The sequence below is a fragment of the Staurois parvus genome, unplaced genomic scaffold, assembly GCF_062004578.1.
Source record: "Staurois parvus isolate SC_StPar_1 unplaced genomic scaffold, SC_StPar_1.0 ptg000726l, whole genome shotgun sequence".
Classification (NCBI taxonomy): Eukaryota; Metazoa; Chordata; class Amphibia; order Anura; family Ranidae; genus Staurois; species Staurois parvus.
In genome coordinates this window covers 736,082-753,146 of record NW_028318522.1, presented here as the reverse complement: position 1 = coordinate 753,146, position 17,065 = coordinate 736,082, and the positions used below count along the sequence as shown (strand labels likewise).

At 41.2% G+C, this 17,065-nt stretch overlaps 1 long non-coding RNA gene across 1 annotated transcript in view; it reads right to left on the bottom strand.

Annotated features, from left to right (window-relative positions):
* Window positions 1-17,065, bottom strand: part of LOC149445355 (uncharacterized) — a 173,322-nt gene that overhangs the window by 9,401 nt on the left and 146,856 nt on the right. The window contains exon 3 of the long non-coding RNA XR_016306412.1: window positions 1,012-1,156. This is a non-coding gene — a long non-coding RNA (uncharacterized LOC149445355). The remainder of the gene's footprint in view (window positions 1-1,011; window positions 1,157-17,065) is intronic.

Below are 17,065 nucleotides of genomic sequence, written 5' to 3'. Positions count from 1 at the left end.
AGAGGTTAATATGGTGTGTGTGGAGGAGGGGTTTCACTAGGAGGATTTTTTTTTTTCGGAGGGGGGGGATTTTTGCTGACACATAATGCCCAGGGGCGGACTGACAACTCATGGGGCCCCCGGGCAATAGGGGATTATGGGTCCCCTGTGTCCTGATTCACACTCAAACCACACCAAAAAATGCCTATGAAAAGTACCAGGGACATCTCATGGGGCCCCCTACTGACCCCGGGCCCCCGGGCAGTGCCCGAGTTCCCCAATGGACAGTCCGCCCCTGATAATGCCCATACATTATGGGTGGGGAGGGAGCTCAGTTTGGCATTTTCACCCTGGGCTGTAGATGGCCTTGTCCTGGCACTGGTTCCGTCACCCAATAGACTGACAGTGATGAGCTGGATGACCACCCATTTATAGTGAGCAAGGATCTGGAGTGACACTGAGATCGTACATATCCAATAGGGTGAGGGCAAGATTCAACGAGCTTTGCAGTAATAATATGCTGCTTCTTCAGAAATCGTTGAAGATCGATGGGTTTCTGGACAGAAGACTGAAACCCACGCTACAACCCACAAAGAACTCAGAGAGGGATACTTTAGGAAAAATTGCAACTACATAATAGGGTCCAAAAATTCAAATTCCTAAAGCCCATTCTACACACATCTTTCAGGTAGGTTGGAATGGAGCCTTTGGTCTACTGGAGTCTTTGACCCACCATACGTTTCACTTTAACCATTCTCACATTTCCTATAGGAACAAGTCCTTGGTATGTCTGAAAGAGCATCCTGGACCAGGACCACACAATATGGCAATTTTAGACAGATCCACCTAGAGGGTCCCTTCCACCATGAGGGGATATTGTAATTGCTGCCAAGTGTCAATCATTTTCAGATAGTTGTCTAACATAAGACAGGAATACAGTGCATTTGATCCATGGTTGCCAGTCAATTTGTATTATCTAACTATTCACATTTTAAAATTTGTGGCCAGTCAATGAGTAGAATTGGTGCTTACCCGTGACCTGCATTCCAATGTACCGTACGGGAGAATAACGACCCCATGTCAGATTTCAGCTTCCTGCAAGGCCAAAAGTCTTCTTTTCGGCATGAGGGTTTTCATGTCCATTCAGGAGCATGTGAGCCATTGAAGTCTGGGTGACCTAAGACAAAGGTATAGAGGATTAGGTTCTACAGACCACATCTTGAGAGGACATTTTAGCAACACGAACATTGGGTCAAAGTCCAACATTTCATGAGCAAAGTCCAACATTTCACGAGCAAAGTCCAACATTTCACGAGCAAAGTCCAACATTTCATGAGCAAAGTCCAAAATTTCACGAGCAAAGTCCAACATTTCATGAGCAAAGTCCAACATTTCACGAGCAAAGTCCAACATTTCAAAAGCAAAGTCCGACATTTCACGAGCAAAGTCCAACATTTCACGAGCAAAGTCCGACATTTCACGAGCAAAGTCCGACATTTCACGAGCAAAGTCCAACATTTCACGAGCAAAATCCAACATTTCACGAGCAAAGTCCAACATTTCACGAGCAAAGTCCGACATTTCACGAGCAAAGTTCAACATTTCACGAGCAAAGTTCAACATTTCACGAGCAAAGTCCGACATTTCACGAGCAAAGTCCGACATTTCATAAGCAAAGTCCGACATTTCACGAGCAAAGTCCAACATTTCACGAGCAAAGTCCAACATTTCACGAGCAAAATCCAACATTTCACGAGCAAAGTCCAACATTTCACGAGCAAAGTCCGACATTTCACGAGCAAAGTTCAACATTTCACGAGCAAAGTCCGACATTTCACGAGCAAAGTCCAACATTTCACGAGCAAAGTCCAACATTTCAAAAGCAAAGTCCGACATTTCACGAGCAAAGTCCGACATTTCACGAGCAAAGTCCAACATTTCACGAGCAAAATCCAACATTTCACGAGCAAAGTCCAACATTTCACGAGCAAAGTCCGACATTTCACGAGCAAAGTTCAACATTTCACGAGCAAAGTTCAACATTTCACGAGCAAAGTCCGACATTTCACGAGCAAAGTCCAACATTTCATAAGCAAAGTCCGACATTTCACGAGCAAAGTCCAACATTTCACGAGCAAAGTCCAACATTTCACGAGCAAAATCCAACATTTCACGAGCAAAGTCCAACATTTCACGAGCAAAGTCCGACATTTCACAAGCAAAGTTCAACATTTCACGAGCAAAGTCCGACATTTCACGAGCAAAGTCCAACATTTCATAAGCAAAGTCCAACATTTCACGAGCAAAATCCAACATTTCACGAGCAAAGTCCAACATTTCACGAGCAAAGTCCGACATTTCACGAGCAAAGTCCAACATTTCACGAGCAAAGTCCGACATTTCATGAGCAAAGTCCGACATTTCACGAGCAAAGTCCGACATTTCACGAGCAAAGTCCGACATTTCACGAGCAAAGTCCGACATTTCACGAGCAAAGTCCAACATTTCATAAGCAAAGTCCGACATTTCACGAGCAAAGTCCGACATTTCACGAGCAAAGTCCAACATTTCACGAGCAAAGTCCAACATTTCAAGAGCAAAGTCCAACATTTCATGAGCAAAGTCCAACATTTCACGAGCAAAGTCTGACATTTCACGAGCAAAGTCCAACATTTCCTAATCATATATAGGTGAGACCTCCAGCATGTAGCACTCAATGAGGAGCAGCAGTTTGGCAGATACTTGGATGGCTTCCATTAAAAACCAAAAAACGTTTATTTGGACCTTATCCATTGGACATGTTTAATAGCAAAAAGTAAAAAATGTTTTTTTCTCAAAATTGTCAGTCTGTTTTTTTTTTTTTTGCTGTTATAGCGTAAAAAATAAAAAATGCACAGGCGATCAAATACCACCAATAGAGATCTCTATTCGTGGGAAAAAAAGGATGTACATTTCATTTGGGTGTAGCGTCGCACGACCGTACAATTGTCATTTAAATAACACAGGAAATTTGATTTGTTAAATTTTTTTTACTGGACATGTTTAATAGCAAAAAGTCAAAAATATTGTTTTCTCTCAAAATTGTTGGTCTTTTTTTTATAGCGCAAACAATAAAAACCGCACAGGCGATCAAATACCACAAAAAAAATCTCTATTCGTGGGAACAAAAGGACGTAAGTTTCATTTGGGTGCAGAGTTGCATGACTGTGCAATTGTCAGTTAAATAACACAGGAAATTTGATTTGTTACATTTTTTTACTGGACATGTTTAATAGCAAAAAGTCAAAAATATTGTTTTTTTTTCTCAAAATTGTTGGTCTGTTTTTTTTATAACGCACAGGCAATCAAATACCACCAAAAGAAATCTCTATTCATGGGGGAAAAAAAGGACACAAATTTAATTTGGGTGCAGAGTAGCACGACCGCACAATTGTCAGTTAAATAACACAGGAAATTTGATTTGTTACATTTTTTTACTGGACATGTTTAATAGCAAAAAATCAAAAATATAGTTTTTTCTCAAAATTGTCGCTTTTTTTTTTATAGCACAAAAAATAAAAAACGCACAGGCGATCAAATACCACCAAAAAAAATCTCTATTCGTGGGAAAAAAGGACGTAAATTTCATTTGGGTGCAGCATTGCACGACCGCGCAATTGTCAGTTAAATAACACAGGAAATGTGATTTGTTAAATTTTTCTACTGGACATGTTTAATAGCAAAAAGTCAAAAATATTGTTTTTTCTCAAAATTTTGATCTTTTTTTATAGCGCAAGAAATTAAAACCGCACAGGCGATCAAATGCTACCAAAAGAAAGCTCAATTCGTAAGAAAAAAAGAACGTAAATTTAATTTAGGTGCAGCATTGCACGATTGCGCAACTGTCAGTTAAATAACACAGCACCGTATCGCAAAAAATTACCTGGGGGGGGGGGAGGCAAATCCTCTGAAGGGCAAGTGGGAAAAACCTTCTCATGAAAGCGTTGTTTTTATGTTTATTTTTATTTGTTTATTTTATTATTATTATGGATTATTATTTTATTTTACTTTTTTTTATAAACGTGCGTTGTGTGCGATGTAAAGTGGATTTCGATGAATGTTACAATGTGTATGTCATGTAAATCCTGCATAGGTCCGTGTTAGATAAATTCGGCCACCGGGGGGTGGGGAACAATGTACAGGAAAAACTGGTAGGGTAAAAAAAAAAAAAAAAAAAGATTAAAAAAAAAAAAAGTTTTGCTAGAAGTTTGTGGTCACCATGTCTAGCTGTTTTGCCACGCCCATATGTTATCTTTAAAGGAGGACAGGCAGCCAATGAGCTCCGACTGCAGAAGGATCCTAAACATCGAACAGGTTCATGAGTTAAATAACTTTTATTTGACATTGCAGCCAGAAGATGGAGTATGCGTCTTCCTGTGTCAGCGATCACATGGAGTTTGTTTGCATCATTATGAGTCATGTCACGCCAGGAATTAACCACTTACTACACAGCACACCTGTTAAAATGCTCCTATTATTCTTGAAAATTAATTAAACCCCCCCAAACATGGAGGAGGGGGGGGTGGTACTAAAACTGGTGCACACAGAACCTGGTGCAGGGTAGCCAATCAGCTTCCAGGTTTTATTATCAAAGCTTCATTGAAGAAGTTGAAGTTAGAAGCTGATTGGCTGCCATGCGCCAGATTCTGTGTGCACTGGTTTTCGCAAATCCCCCCTGATATGTTTTCGGAAAGCAGGGAGCCTGGAGAATAAAATGGTGGTAGATGCGATTTTTTTAATGTGAAAGGTTTATCGAACAAATTTTTTTCAGTAAACAAATCGCATGCACTATGTTGTCAAAAGTATTGGGACGCCGGACTTTCCACGCACCTGACCTTTAATGGCCCCCCAGTCTTAGTCCGTAGGGTTCAATATTGAGTTGGCCCCGTCCTTTCCATGCACATGACCTTTAATGGCCTCCCAGTCTTAGTCCGTAGGGTTCAATATTGAGTTGGCCCCGTCCTTTCCATGCACATGACCTTTAATGGCCCCCCAGTCTTAGTCCGTAGGGTTCAATATTGAGTTGGCCCCGTCCTTTCCATGCACATGACCTTTAATGGCCTCCCAGTCTTAGTCCGTAGGGTTCAATATTGAGTTGGCCCCGCCCTTTCCACGCACATGACCTTTAATGGCCTCCCAGTCTTAGTCCGTAGGGTTCAATATGGAGTGGGCCCCGCCCTTTGCAGCTATAACAGCTTCAACTCTTCTGGGAAGGCCGTCCACAAGGTTTAGGAGGATGTCTATGGGAAGGTTGGAGCATTCTTCCAGAAGCACATTTGTCAGGTCAGGCACTGATGTCGGGGGAGGAGGCCTGGCTCGCAGTCTCCGCTCTAATTCATCCCAAAGGTGTTCTATGGGGTTGAGGTCAGGACTCTGTGCAGGACAGTCAAGTTCCTCCAAGCCAAACTGGCTCTTCCATGTCTTTATGGACCTTGCTTTATGCACTGGTGGGCAGTCATGTTGGAACAGGAAGGGGCCATCCCAGGGGCGGACTGACAACTCATAGGGCCCCCGGGCAATAGAGGATCATGGGGCCCCTGTGTCCTTGCCCAAACTCAAAAAAGCCTATGAAAATGGTACCAGGGCCATCTCATGGGGACCCCTACTGACCCCGGGCCCTCGGACAGTGCCCGAGTTTCCAAATGGTCAGTCCACCCCTGGGCCATCCCCAAACTCTTCCCATAAAGTTGGGAGCATGAAATTGTCCCAACCTTTTGGAATGCATTTACAAAGATGTGTAAAAGTATAGGTGAAAATTACTTTTTTATATGTAAAAAAAAAAAATCTGAAGAATAAATTGAAACAAAATATATTTTGAAATATATGCCTTTAGAAAATCTATTTAAATTTAATTTTTTTAGAATACATGTTAAAATACAGTATATTAGCGTAGGCCAATATATTCTAAATATATGTCAAATATATCTTTTTTTTTTTCTAATTATATTGGAAATATATTTCCCTTCCATGTGGGAATGCCCGGCTATAATTCCTTGGTCCTGTGTCCCAGCGACAACAAAAAGTTATCTGACGGAATCACCCATTCGGGGGGTCAGGTGGTCCCTCACAATAATCCTAGATGCCTTCCTCAATATACATATATACACTGTATGTTGAAATGCGTTTTTACATATTAAAAAATATATGAGAAATATTTTTAAAAATACATTTTCGAATATATGTCTTTGAAAATACATTTAATCTACATTTTTGGAATGCATTTACAAAGATATGTAAAAGTATAGGTGAAAATGACTTTTTTATATGTAAAAAAAAATCTGAAGAATATATTTAAACAAAATATATTTTGAAATATATGCCTGTATTAGAGTAGGCTGATATATTCTAAATATATGTCACATGAGCAAAGTCTGACATTTCACGAGCAAAGTCCAACATTTCACGAGCAAAGTCCAACATTTCACGAGCAAAGTCCGACATTTCACGAGCAAAGTCCGACATTTCACGAGCAAAGTCCAACATTTCACGAGCAAAGTCCGACATTTCACGAGCAAAGTCCAACATTTCACGAGCAAAGTCCAACATTTCACGAGCAAAGTCCAACATTTCACGAGCAAAGTCCAACATTTCACGAGCAAAGTCCAACATTTCACGAGCAAAGTCCAACATTTCACGAGCAAAGTCCAACATTTCCTAATCATATATAGGTGAGACCTCCAGCATGTAGCACTCAATGAGGAGCAGCAGTCTGGCAGATACTTGGATGGCTTCCATTAAAAACCAAAAAACGTTTATGTGGACCTTATCCATTGGACATATTTAATAGCAAAAAGTCAAAAATATTGTTTTCTCTCAAAATTGTCGGTCTTTTTTTTATAGCGCAAACAATTAAAACCGCACAGACGATCAAATACCACCAAAAAAAATCTCTATTTGTGGGAACAAAAGGACGTAAATTTCATTTGGGTGCAGTGTCGCACGACCACACAATTGTCAGTTAAATAACACAGGAAATTTGATTTGTTACATTTTTTTTACTGGACATGTTTAATAGCAAAAAGTCAAAAATATTGTTTTTTTTTCTCAAAATTGTCAGTGTGTTTTTTTTTTATAGCGCAAAAAATAAAAACCACACAGGTGATAAAATACCATCGAAAGAAAGTTCTATTCATGGGGAAAATAGGATATAAATTTCATTTGGGTGCAGCATTGCACGACTGCGCAATTGTCAGTTAAATAACACAGGAAATTTGACTTGTTACTTTTTTTTACTGGACATGTTTGATAGCAAAAAGTCAAATATATTGTTTTTCCTCAAAATTGTCAGTCTTTTGTTTTTTATCGTGCAAAAAAAAAAAATGCACAGACGATCAAATACCATTGAAATAAAGTTCTATATGTGGGAAAAAAAGGACATAAATTTCATTTAGGTGCAGCGTAGCACGACCGCGCAATTGTCAGTTAAATAACACAGGAAATGTGATTTGTTAAATTTTTCTACTGGACATGTTTAATAGCAAAAAGTCAAAAATATTGTTTTTTCTCAAAATTTTGATCTTTTTTATAGCGCAAGAAATTAAAACCGCACAGGCGATCAAATGCTACCAAAAGAAAGCTCAATTCGTAAGAAAAAAAGAACGTAAATTTAATTTAGGTGCAGCATTGCACGATCGCGCAACTGTCAGTTAAATAACACAGCACCGTATCGCAAAAAATTACCTGGGGGGGGGGGGGGGGGGAGGCAAATCCTCTGAAGGGCAAGTGGGAAAAACCTTCTCATGAAAGCGTTGATTTTATGTTTATTTTTATTTGTTTATTTTATTATTATTATGGATTATTATTTTATTTTACTTTCTTTTATAAACGTGCGTTGTGTGCGATGTAAAGTGGATTTCGATGAATGTTACAATGTGTATGTCATGTAAATCCTGCATAGGTCCATGTTAGATAAATTCGGCCACCGGGGGGTGGGGAACAATGTACAGGAAAAACTGGTAGGGTAAAAAAAAAAAAAAAAAAGATTAAAAAAAAAAAAAGTTTTGCTAGAAGTTTGTGGTCACCACGTCTAGCTGTTTTGCCACGCCCATATATTATCTTTAAAGGAGGACAGGCAGCCAATGAGCTCCGACTGCAGAAGGATCCTAAACATCGAACAGGTTCATGAGTTAAATAACTTTTATTTGACATTGCAGCCAGAAGATGGAGTATGCGTCTTCCTGTGTCAGCGATCACATGGAGTTTGTTTGCATCATTATGAGTCATGTCACGCCAGGAATTAACCACTTACTACACAGCACACCTGTTAAAATGCTCCTATTATTCTTGAAAATTAATTAAACCCCCCCAAACATGGAGGAGGGGGGGTGGTACTAAAACTGGTGCACACAGATTCTGGTGCAGGGTAGCCAATCAGCTTCCAGGTTTTATTATCAAAGCTTCATTGAAGAAGTTGAAGTTAGAAGCTGATTGGCTGCCATGCGCCAGATTCTGTGTGCACTGGTTTTCGCAAATCCCCCCTGATATGTTTTCGGAAAGCAGGGAGCCTGGAGAATAAAATGGTGGTAGATGCGATTTTTTTAATGTGAAAGGTTTATCGAACAAATTTTTTTCAGTAAACAAATCGCATGCACTATGTTGTCAAAAGTATTGGGACGCCGGACTTTCCACGCACCTGACCTTTAATGGCCCCCCAGTCTTAGTCCGTAGGGTTCAATATTGAGTTGGCCCCGTCCTTTCCATACACATGACCTTTAATGGCGCCCCAGTCTTAGTCCATAGGGTTCAATATTGAGTTGGCCCTGCCCTTTCCACACACATGGTCTTTAATGGCCCCCAGTCTTATTCCGTAGGGTTCAATATTGAGTTGGCCCCGCCCTTTCCACGCACATGACCTTTAATGGCCCCCCAGTCTTAGTCCGTAGGGTTCAATATTGGTTGGCCTTCCTTTCCACACACATGACCTTTAATGCCCCCCCAGTCTTAGTCCGTAGGGCTCAATATTGAGTTGGCCCCGCCCTTTGCAGCTATAACAGCTTCAACTCTTCTGGGAAGGCCGTCCACAAGGTTTAGGAGGGTGTCTATGGGAAGGTTGGACCATTCTTCCAGAAGCACATTTGTCAGGTCAGGCACTGATGTCGGGGGAGGAGGCCTGGCTCGCAGTCTCCGCTCTAATTCATCCCAAAGGTGTTCTATGGGGTTGAGGTCAGGACTCTGTGCAGGACAGTCAAGTTCCTCCACCCCAAACTGGCTCCTCCATGTCTTTATGGACGTTGCTTTATGCACTGGTGGGCAGTCATGTTGGAACAGGAAGGGGCCATCCCAGGGGCGGACTGACAACTCATAGGGCCCCCGGGCAATAGAGGATCATGGGGCCCCTGTGTCCTTGCCCAAACTCAAAAAAGCCTATGAAAATGGTACCAGGGCCATCTCATGGGGACCCCTACTGACCCCGGGCCCTCGGACAGTGCCCGAGTTTCCAAATGGTCAGTCCACCCCTGGGCCATCCCCAAACTCTTCCCATAAAGTTGGGAGCATGAAATTGTCCCAACCTTTTGGAATGCATTTACAAAGATGTGTAAAAGTATAGGTGAAAATTACTTTTTTATATGTAAAAAAAAAAATCTGAAGAATAAATTGAAACAAAATATATTTTGAAATATATGCCTTTAGAAAATCTATTTAAATTTAATTTTTTTAGAATACATGTTAAAATACAGTATATTAGTGTAAGCCAATATATGTTAAATATATGTTACATATATAATTTTTTTTTCTAAATATATTGGAATTATATTTATTTTCCATGTGGGAATGCCCGGCTATAATTCCTTGGTCCTGTGTCCCAGCGGCGACAAAAGAAGTTCTCTGACGGAATCACCCATTCACGGTGTCAGGTGGTCTGTCACAGTAATCCTAGATGCCTTCCTCAATATATATATATATACTGTATGTTGAAATGCATTTTTTATATATTACAAAATATATGAGAATATTTTTAAAAATACATTTTCGAATATATGTCTTTGAAAATACATTTAATCTACATTTTTGGAATGCATTTACAAAGATATGTAAAAATATAGGTGAAAATGACTTTTTTATATGTAAAAAAAATCTGAAGAATATATTTAAACAAAATATATTTTGAAATATATGCCTTTAGAAAATCTATTTAATTTTTTTTTTTTTTTAGAATACATGTTAAAATACAGTATATTAGCGTAGGCCAATATATTCTAAATATATGTCAAATATATAATTTTTTTTTCTAATTATATTGGAAATATATTTATTTTCCATGTGGGAATGCCCGGCTATAATTCCTTGGTCCTGTGTCCCAGCGACAACAAAAAGTTCTCTGACGGAATCACCCATTCGGGGGGTCAGGTGGTCCGTCACAATAATCCTAGATGCCTTCCTCAATATATGTATATACACTGTATGTTGAAATGCGTTTTTACATATTAAAAAATATATGAGAAATATTTTTAAAAATACATTTTCGAATATATGTCTTTGAAAATACATTTAACCACTTGCCTATCAGGCACTTATACCCCCTTCCTTACCAGGCCAATTTTCAGCTTTCAGCGCTGCCGCACTTTGATTGACAATTGCGCGCTCATGCAACATTGTACCCATATGAAATTTTGATCATTTTTTTCTCACAAATAGAGCTTTCTTTTGGTGGTATTTAATCGCCGCTGGGCGCTTTACTTTTTGCGCTATAAATAAAAAAAGTGCAAAAAATTAAAAAAAAAAAAAAATTCTTTGTTTCTATTATAAAATTTTTCAAACAGGTATTTTTTCTCCTTCACTGATGTGCGTTGATGAAGCAGCACTGATGGGCACTGATAGGTGGCACTGATGGGCACTGATAGGCAGCACTAAAGGGCACTGATAGGCAGTACTAATGAGGTGGCACGGATAGGCGGCACTAATAGACAGCACTAATGAGGTGTCACGGATAGGCGGCACTAATATGCAGCACTGATAGGCGGCACTGATAGGTGACACTGATGATGGGTACTGATAGACGGCACTGACTGGCATCACTGCTGGGCACTGACTGGCGGCACTGACTGGCACAACCCCTGGGCACTGACTGGTGGCACTGACTGGCAGCACTGCTGGGCTGCACTGGTGGGTGCACTGGTGGGTGGGCACAGGTGGGTGGGCACAGGTGGGTGGCACTGGTGGGCACAGGTGGGTGGCACTTCTGGGCACAGGTAGGTGGCACTTCAGGGCACAGGTAGGTGGCACTTCTGGGCACAGGTGTGTGGCACTGCAGAGTGGCACAGGTGGGTGCACTGCTGGGCACAGGTGGGTGATCTGCTGGGCACAGGTGGGCAGAGCTAGTGGGCGCACTGCTGGGCACAGGTGGGCGGAACTTGCGGGTGGCACCGCTGGGCACCGATCATCAGGGCACTGATCATCAGTGCCCTGATGATCGGTGCCGATCCCCGCTGTGACAACTGCCGGTTCTCGGCAGTACTTTCCTCACGATCTGACAGCGTGAGGAAAGTGCAGCCGAGAACCGGCACTTGCATTTCCCTGTGATCAGCGTGTCATTGGACACCGCTGATCACGTGGTAAAAGGCCGCTGGGATCGGCCTTTTACCACATCACGTGATCAGCTGTGTCCGTAGGACACAGCGATCACGGAGATCGCCGGGTGCGCGCCCCCTGGGGCGCGCAGGAGAGCGCGTTCTGGGGGGACGTCATATGACGTCCACCCAGAACTGGCCGGCCGCAGTGAAGCCGTCATTCGGCTATCTGAGGTCGGCTACTAGTTAATCTACATTTTTGGAATGCATTTTACAAAGATATGTAAAAGTATAGGTGAAAATGACAATTTTATATGTAAAAAAAATGTGAAGAATATATTTAAACAAAATATATTTTGAAATATATGCCTGTATTAGAGTAGGCTGATATAGTCTAAATATATGTCACATGTATAATATTTTTTCTAAATATATTGGAAATATATTTCTCTTCCACGTGGGAATGCCCGGCTGTAATTCCTTGGTCCTGTGTCCCAGCGGCTACGAAAGCAGTTCTCTGACGGAATCACCCCTTCGGGGTGTCAGGTGGTCCGTCACAGTAATCCTAGATGCCTTCCTCAATAAATAGATAAATAAATATATATATATATATATATATATATATATATATACTGTATGTTGAAATGCGTTTTTTATATATTAAAAAATATATGAGAAATATTTTTAAAAATAAATTTTCAAATATATGCCTTTGAAAATACATTTAATATACATTTTTGGAATGCATTTACAAAGATATGTAATAATATAGGTTAAAATAACTTTTTTATATGTTAAAAAAAATCTGAAGAATATATTTAAACAAAATATATTTTGAAATTTATGCCTTTAGAAAATCTATTTAACTTAAATTTTTTTAGAATACATGTTAAATTACAGTATATTAGCGTAGGCCAATATATTCTAAATATATGTCAAATATATAATTTTTTTTTTCTAAATATATTGGAAATATATTTCTCTTCCGTGTGGGAATGCCCGGCTATAATTCCTTGGTCCTGTGTCCCAGTGGTGACAAAATAAGTTCTCTGACGGAATCACCCATTCACGGTGTCAGGTGGTCCATCACAGTAATCCTAGATGCCATCCTCAAGTTATTTATTTATTTCAGGCACTTACATATGGATACAATTAATAACACCCTTATCAGTCTAGAACTGACCTCATAAGAAAGCTGAAGTTTTCTAACAGCCTGATAAGATAAGATTAGAGATGAGCGAATCGAAGTATCCGAAGTGGAATTCGAGTCGAATATCGGAAAAATTTCGATTCGTGCCGAATCCGAAAAACAGCCTAATTCGGACGCGCGAATCGAAATTTTTCCGAAAATGGCGGCTGACATGTGCGGCGACGGAGCGGGGATGTCGGGGAAGGCGCGCAGACAAGGCGCGCTGCCCCATAATGCATTCCTCAACGACATGTGATCGCATCAGCCAATCAGCAGCCAGCCAGCCAGCACTGTGTAATGGTCGAGGTATATATAGCGGCCATTTTGGAAATCTTCATTTGCCTGCAGTCATTGAACAGAGGCAGACCGCTCTGTACTAGGGACAGGGACAGAGTTAGGGCCACAGAAACGAGAATTGGGGACAGAGAGAAGTTACTTAGGGACAGAGAACCATTACTCAGGGACACAGACTTGTTAATGAGGGCCACAGAATCGTTATTTAGGGACAAAGAAACGCTAGTTAGGGCCACAGAATTCATACTCAGGGACAGACAGAATTGTTACTCAGTGCCAGAGAATTGTTACTTAGGGCCACAGAAACGTTATTAGGGCCACAGAATTTTTACTCAGGGACAGACAGAATTGTTACTGAGTGCCAGAGAATTGTTACTCAGGGACAGACAGAATTGTTACTGAGTGCCAGAGAATTCTTACTCAGGGCCACAGAATTCATTCTCAGGGACAGACAGAATTGTTACTCAGGGACAGACAGAATTGTTACTGAGTGCCAGAGAATTGTTACTCAGGGACAGACAGAATTGTTACTGAGTGCCAGAGAATTGTTACTCAGGGACAGACAGAATTGTTACTGAGTGCCAGAGAATTGTTACTCAGGGACAGACAGAATTGTTACTGAGTGCCAGAGAATTGTTACTCTCACAGACACAAAATTGTTACTTGCACAGACACAGAATTGTTACTTGCACAGACACACAATTGTTACTCAGGGCCACTGAATTCATACTCAGGGACAGACAGAATTGTTACTGAGTGCCAGAGAATTCTTACTCAGGGCCACAGAATTCATACTCAGGGACAGACAGAATTGTTACTCAGGGACAGACAGAATTGTTACTGAGTGCCAGAGAATTGTTACTCAGGGACAGACAGAATTGTTACTGAGTGCCAGAGAATTCTTACTCAGGGACAGACAGAATTGTTACTGAGTGCCAGAGAATTGTTACTCTCACAGACACAAAATTGTTACTTGCACAGACACAGAATTGTTACTCGCACAGAGACAGAATTGTTACTCAGGGCCACAGAATTCATACTCAGGGACAGACAGAATTGTTACTGAGTGCCAGAGAATTGTTACTCAGGGACAGACAGAATTGTTACTGAGTGCCAGAGAATTGTTACTCTCACAGACACAAAATTGTTACTTGCACAGACACAGAATTGTTACTTGCACAGACACACAATTGTTACTCAGGGCCACAGAATTCATACTCAGGGACAGACAGAATTGTTACTGAGTGCCAGAGAATTCTTACTCAGGGCCACAGAATTCATACTCAGGGACAGACAGAATTGTTACTCAGGGACAGACAGAATTGTTACTGAGTGCCAGAGAATTGTTACTCAGGGACAGACAGAATTGTTACTGAGTGCCAGAGAATTGTTACTCTCACAGACACAAAATTGTTACTTGCACAGACACAGAATTGTTACTTGCACAGACACACAATTGTTACTCAGGGCCACAGAATTCATACTCAGGGACAGACAGAATTGTTACTGAGTGCCAGAGAATTGTTACTCAGGGACAGACAGAATTGTTACTGAGTGCCAGAGAATTCTTACTCAGGGCCACAGAATTCATTCTCAGGGACAGACAGAATTGTTACTCAGGGACAGACAGAATTGTTACTGAGTGCCAGAGAATTGTTACTCAGGGACAGACAGAATTGTTACTGAGTGCCAGAGAATTGTTACTCAGGGACAGACAGAATTGTTACTGAGTGCCAGAGAATTGTTACTCAGGGACAGACAGAATTGTTACTGAGTGCCAGAGAATTGTTACTCTCACAGACACAAAATTGTTACTTGCACAGACACAGAATTGTTACTTGCACAGACACACAATTGTTACTCAGGGCCACAGAATTCATACTCAGGGACAGACAGAATTGTTACTGAGTGCCAGAGAATTCTTACTCAGGGCCACAGAATTCATACTCAGGGACAGACAGAATTGTTACTCAGGGACAGACAGAATTGTTACTGAGTGCCAGAGAATTGTTACTCAGGGACAGACAGAATTGTTACTGAGTGCCAGAGAATTCTTACTCAGGGACAGACAGAATTGTTACTGAGTGCCAGAGAATTGTTACTCTCACAGACACAAAATTGTTACTTGCACAGACACAGAATTGTTACTCGCACAGAGACAGAATTGTTACTCGCACAGAGACAGAATTGTTACTCAGGGCCACAGAATTCATACTCAGGGACAGACAGAATTGTTACTGAGTGCCAGAGAATTGTTACTCAGGGACAGACAGAATTGTTACTGAGTGCCAGAGAATTGTTACTCTCACAGACACAAAATTGTTACTTGCACAGACACAGAATTGTTACTTGCACAGACACACAATTGTTACTCAGGGCCACAGAATTCATACTCAGGGACAGACAGAATTGTTACTGAGTGCCAGAGAATTCTTACTCAGGGCCACAGAATTCATACTCAGGGACAGACAGAATTGTTACTCAGGGACAGACAGAATTGTTACTGAGTGCCAGAGAATTGTTACTCAGGGACAGACAGAATTGTTACTGAGTGCCAGAGAATTGTTACTCTCACAGACACAAAATTGTTACTTGCACAGACACAGAATTGTTACTTGCACAGACACACAATTGTTACTCAGGGCCACAGAATTCATACTCAGGGACAGACAGAATTGTTACTGAGTGCCAGAGAATTGTTACTCAGGGACAGACAGAATTGTTACTGAGTGCCAGAGAATTGTTACTCTCACAGACACAAAATTGTTACTTGCACAGACACAGAATTGTTACTCGCACAGAGACAGAATTGTTACTCAGGGCCACAGAATTCATACTCAGGGACAGACAGAATTGTTACTGAGTGCCAGAGAATTGTTACTCAGGGAAGACAGAATTGTTACTGAGTGCCAGAGAATTGTTACTCAGGGACAGACAGAATTGTTACTGAGTGCCAGAGAATTGTTACTCTCACAGACACAAAATTGTTACTTGCACAGACACAGAATTGTTACTCGCACAGAGACAGAATTGTTACTCAGGGCCACAGAATTCATACTCAGGGACAGACAGAATTGTTACTGAGTGCCAGAGAATTGTTACTCAGGGACAGACAGAATTGTTACTGAGTGCCAGAGAATTGTTACTCTCACAGACACAAAATTGTTACTTGCACAGACACAGAATTGTTACTTGCACAGACACACAATTGTTACTGAGTGCCAGAGAATTGTTACTCAGGGACAGACAGAATTGTTACTGAGTGCCAGAGAATTGTTACTCAGGGACAGACAGAATTGTTACTGAGTGCCAGAGAATTGTTACTCAGGGACAGACAGAATTGTTACTGAGTGCCAGAGAATTGTTACTCGCACAGACACAAAATTGTTACTTGCACAGACACAAAATTGTTACTTGCACAGACACAGAATTGTTACTCGCGCAGACACAGAATTGTTACTCAGGGCCACAGAATTCATACTCAGGGACAGACAGAATTGTTACTGAGTGCCAGAGAATTGTTACTCAGGGACAGACAGAATTGTTACTGAGTGCCAGAGAATTGTTACTCAGGGACAGACAGAATTGTTACTGAGTGCCAGAGAATTGTTACTCAGGGACAGACAGAATTGTTACTGAGTGCCAGAGAATTGTTACTCGCACAGACACAAAATTGTTACTTGCACAGACACAGAATTGTTACTCGCACAGACACAGAATTGTTACTCGCACAGACACAGAATTGTTACTCAGGGCCACAGAATTCATACTCAGGGACAGACAGAATTGTTACTGAGTGCCAGAGAATTGTTACTCAGGGACACCTAATCGTTGAATTAAATAGTATGTCAGACAACATGCAGAGGAGTGGCAGAGGAGGCAATGTTTTAGGAGCGAGCAGACGTGGCAGCAGAGGAAGGGGTCGAGGCAGCAGTATTCGCAGCCAGAGGCCAGTGCTCCCGGTGTCATCCAGCGGTCGTGTCTCCACCGACAACCCTGCCGTCATTGATTGGTTGGCTCGGTCGTCTTCCTCTTCCCAGGTCACCTCTGACACCTA